This window comes from Cupressus sempervirens, chromosome 3 (genome assembly GCF_028749045.1).
Source record: "Cupressus sempervirens isolate cs-2001-9-10 chromosome 3, ASM2874904v1, whole genome shotgun sequence".
NCBI lineage: Eukaryota > Viridiplantae > Streptophyta > Pinopsida > Cupressales > Cupressaceae > Cupressus > Cupressus sempervirens.
In genome coordinates this window covers 561,765,403-561,770,986 of record NC_143120.1, presented here as the reverse complement: position 1 = coordinate 561,770,986, position 5,584 = coordinate 561,765,403, and positions in this window count along the sequence as shown.

The following is a 5,584-nucleotide window of genomic DNA, read 5'->3' as shown; positions in this document are numbered from 1 at the left end:
TCTAGATCATCATGTGGGTAGAAGTACTAGAAATAGGCAGTATGAAGAGTACTTGGTCAAGTGGAAAGGACGGTCGATCCAAGACTCAACTTGGATTTTAGCAGCTAATGTTTCCCATTTGGAATATCCTCTACCATTCATCAAGTGACAGGGTCACTTTTCAATCTACCTTGTGTGTCTGATGCAGGAGCATCCAGAGGTATAAGGGCAATCCTGTGTCACCCAAAAAAATGTACTTAGACTTAGTTTCTATTTCATGTGTTTTCATTTCTGGATACCCATTTGGGTCAAATAAAGGTTCTAACTCTCACAGTTCCACTATCAGTGTTCAAAGATAGAGTATTTGAACACCTTGGGATATGTGTAAATGCCCAAAAAATAGGAGTATGTAATTGAGCCATCATTTTGGTGAACTAGGAGGTGTAAATTGGCTAGATGAATGTAATTGTAATTTAGAGCATTCTAAAAAATGAATCAGGTCAAAAGGCCCCACGATTAGAAAGTTATCGCAGTTTTTTGAGTTTTGGAGACCTCCTAAGAATACTTCAAAATTAGGTTAGGGGCATTAAATGACCTCAAAAAGGGCCAAAAAATGGGGACTTTCTAGAATGTATTCCTAGTTCTTAACCCTTAGGGGTCTATTTAAGGACATTTTTGGCATTGTAAAAGGCTGTTCGAAGTGGAGTTTGAGAGGAGGTACTGAAAGGAGAAATTATCTCTAGATTTATGTTATTGTAAGTCCTTAGGGCATGTTTTGAAGTCTATTTTCTCTGTACTGAATGTACTAGCTTATTTTCACAATTTATTAATACAATTTCCCTTTTCCTGTTGTGTCCCTTCTGTGCATCGGTTATGTCCCCATCATCACGTCAGCTTCAGACCAACAGTTTAAAAATACTAACAGTGACAAACAAATCCGTACAATGATTCTTTTATATTATAATTGTGTAAAATTTATTTTAAGGCAAGGGATAATTTTTTTTATTTTTTATTTTTTTATAATGGGAAGGCAAAAGAAATATGCAAGGAAGAGATTTGATGACGCAGAACAAAGAAATATTTAGAAGACTGTGGCATGTTAACATCAAATTAAACAAGGTGAAGGAAATGTTGAAGAAGGCTCGACAAAAGTAGAAGCAGTGCATATGGGAGAGAGGTCTGGAAAGCTCCCTACGGAATCTAAGACAATGAATGTTGAAGAAGGCTAAAGATCACTGCCTACAAAAGTCCAAATAACAGAAGTCGGAGAAGGGTCAAAATCTTTTCCTGCAGAATCTCAAACAATGGATGTTGGAGAAGGCTCAAGATCGATCCCTGTAGAAATTCTAGTACTAGAAGTCAGAGAAGGGCAGGGATCAGGTGCAAGAACTGGTATGGATAAACTCTTTTAAATATTGCCCAATCTATAAAAAATGGTATTTCTTATAAGAGAAAGATTATTTACTTAAAATGGATGTGGATAAATTGAGAAAACTTGCAACTAGTGCTCAACCTTGTCTAAGAAAAGGTCAATGAATAAGAAGATAAGAGAAATTATGACTCAATTTGACAACACTAAAACACTTGAACAAGCTTAGTTACTTTCACTTTTGCTTACACAAAAGAAATTGCAAGAGGCATTGAAATTGTTAGGTGTAGACACAACATCAAAGAAGAGAAGATTTTCTAGCAAGCAAACTGATCTGATTGAAAATGTTAAACAAGGTTTGAGAAACATAGGAAAACACTCTCAAACTAAAGATAAGTTTGTAACAAGAAAAGTGATGTTGATATCTTTTATAAATTCTGAATATGACCCAAAATTGACAAATATCTTCAATTTCGTCTGAAATGGGTTTTAGTAGGAAAACAATGAGAGAATATGTTAAGAGAAGATTAATTGTGGATGACAATACTATGGAGGGCAATTGGGTAATCATGTGTAGAGCACCTCATTCTGATAGGATTGAAGAGTTATTAAAAAATTTAGTCATATCATTTTGGATTTATAACACTCATCCTTAATCAAATAGTAGAGATGTTATCAGGCATAGGATTGCACCTGGTCAATATGAACATCATACAAAATATTGGTTGGATACAACACATCATGAGTTATATGTGTCATTTTGTAGTGAACATCCTAATGTAAAAATTGGGCAAACATTGTTTGAAAAATTGAAGCCACACTTTGTGAGGAAATGTGTTATTGTCATCATCATATTGAGTTTGATCTCCACTATCAGGTATTTCAAAATTTTGTAGAAGGACACCATATTGTTTTCATGCTTCTCCTCCTAGTAGCAGAAGTGAGTTTATATCATCCATTTTGTCTAACAACATAGATGATCCAGCTGGTCAAATAAATTGCATCAAAGGATTATGTATGTGGTGAATTGGCTCTATTTCTTTTGAAAATTGAAAATATTGATGTAACAAAAAAATTGAATTCCAAAAGTTACAAGTATGTCAAGAATGAAACAAAGTTGGGGAAAGAAACAAAAAGGTTGGAATATGTTGAAACAACTCACTGAACCAATCAAGCATATAATCAGAATTATATACAATCTTATAAAAAACTATTTTGAGGTTACAAATTATCCAACAACTAAACACTTCACTCACAATTCTCTCAAATCTTATAACAAGTCATTACAGAGTTATAACTTGTGCAATTGATCAACACTATACTCATAAAAAACTAGAATATCATAACAGGCCATTCTAAGTTTAGAAAGAAAACATGATCTTGAACTATGTCATTTTTGTACAGATATGTACATGGAGACTTATAACTTTTGAACTAGAACTTGGTTCTTAAATCTGACCTTTAGCTTGTGGCACATTTCGCCCCCCAACAACGTATCCAAAAATTAGGAAAATTCAATCATGGAATCAAATGTTATGGTCGCTACAGCATGACATATTTTTTTGTGACTACATTATAGATCATTGAACTAATCAATTGCCAAATCAAAGTAGGCCAAAATTTCATAGCAAGTCATTTGTATGTTCTAAATCATTGAATAGGTCAACCATTTGCTTAGAATGAGCTACAATTTCATAACAAGTCATTCTAAGGTTACATATCATCGAATTGGTTAATCCTTTACTCAAAATCAAAACAATTTGTTACAGCTCAAAAGCATATCTAAAACATAGAAAAATCCAATGGTGGAATCAAAAGTTATGGTCTCTACACCGAGATCTATTTTTCTATGATTTCATTATATATCAATAATAAACTTATCAACCACTCAATAAAAGCCTACCAAAATTTTATAACAAGTCATTATGAGGGTTTAGATTAAAGAATTGGTCAACACTTATTCAGAATGAGCTACAATCTCATAACAAGCAATTTTGAGATTAGATATCATTGAATCAGTCAACCCTTCACTCAAAATTAACTAAAATGTTATTAAAAGCCATTTTGGGGTTAGGAGTATCTAAATTAGTCAAACTTTGACTATGAATTGGCTACCATCTCATCATAATTTATTTTTGAGCTACAGATCACCAAACCGATCGAGCATTAAATCAAAATTATGTAAGATCTTATAACAAAATATTATGGTGTTACAGATCACCGAATAACTCAATCATTCACTCACAATTTAATCAAATCTCATAAGAAGTCATTCTAAACTTACAAATCATCGAATTAGTCAGCTAGAATCTCGTAACAAGCCATTCTAAAATTGATCACCAAACAACTCAACCCTTCATTCACAATTTGTTCAAATTTTATAACAAGTCATAATAGAGTTATAAATCACTGAATCACTCAACTCTACAATCATAACCAACAAGAATCTCGTAACAAGCCATTCTAAGGTTAGAAATAAAACATGATCTTAAACTTTGTCATTTTTGTATAGACTTCTACATGAAGACTCATATGTTTTGAATTATAATTAAGTTGTTAAATCTGACTGTCAATTTTGGGTACATTTCACCCCCCAATAATATATTTGAAACTTAGGACTCCATTATAAATTGTTGAACTGCTGAATCAAAGCCAACCAAAATTTCATAGCAAGTCATTATGAGGTTGTAAATCACTTAATCAACCTTCACTCAAAATGTGCTACAATCTTAAGACAAGCCATTCTTATGTTATAATCAAACCGATCAACCCTTCACTTAGAATCAACTAAAATATTATTATAAGACATTATAAAGTTAGAAGTATCCAAATTGGTCAAACTTTGATTATAAGTTTGTTGATTATTATATTCATAAATTTTGAATAAGAACTTGGTTCTTATATCTAACCATCAATTTTCAGAACACTTTTCCCCACAACAATATATCCAAAATTTAGAAAAATCTCCAAGTGGAATCAAAAGTTATGGTCTCCAAAATGAAATCCAATCTTTTGTAACTCCATTGGATTGTTGAACTAATCAATCAAAATTGGCCAAAATTTCATAGCAAGTTATTCTAAGGTTAATGATCACCAAATTAGGAAACCCTTCACTCAAAATGAGCTACAATCTCATAACAAACTAGTCAAAACTTAAATATCATCAAATCGATGAACCCTTAACTCACAATCAATCGAAATGGTCAAGCATCCAATTGGAATCAGGTACAATGTCATGAGTCATGTTGAGGTTAAAGATCACCGTACAACTTCAACCCTTCACTCACAATTTGACCAAATTTCATAATAGGCAAACATGATCTTAAACTCTTCCATTTTTATATAAACTTCTATAGAAAAACTCATAACTTTTGAATTATAAATTTGTTCTTAAATCTGAACATCAATCTTGGGCATATTTCAACCCCAAAAAATATATGCAAAACTTAGGAAAATCCAACGGTGGAATCAAAAGTTATGGTCTCTAAATTAAGATCCATTGATCATTGAACTGATCAACTGCTTAATCAAAGTGGAACAAAATTTTATAGACAGTCATATGAGGTTACATATTATCAATTCAGTTGACCCTTCAATTAGAATCAACTAAAATGTTATTACATGTCATTCTGAGGTTAGAAGTATCTAAATCATTGAAATTTTGATGATGAATTGGCTACAATCTCATCACAAGTCATTTTTAAGCTACATGTCACCAAACTGGTCAAGCGTTCATCTAGAATTAGTTATAATCTCATAACAAACTGTTATGAAGTTATAGATCACCAAACAACTCACCCCTTACTCACAATTTCATAAATCTCATAACAATTTATGCAAGAGTTAAAAATCATTAAATCAGTCAGCTCTACACTCATAACCAACTAGAATCTCATATAGGCCATTCTAAGGTTAGGAGGGAAACATGATCTTAAACTCTTTCATTTATGTATAGAATTATACATAAGAGACTCATAACTTTTGATTGAAAACTTGGTTCTCAAATTTGACTATCTTTTTTTGGCACATTTCACCCCCTAACAACATATCTAAAACTTAGGAAAATGTAACAATGGAATAAAAAGTTATGGTCTCTACACCAAGACCTATTTTTCTATAATTCAATTATAGATTGCTGAATTGATCAATAATTCAATCAGAGTCGACCAAAATTTTATAGCAAGTCATTATGAGGTTTCACATCACAAAAGTTGTTAGCCCTTCACTTAGAATGAG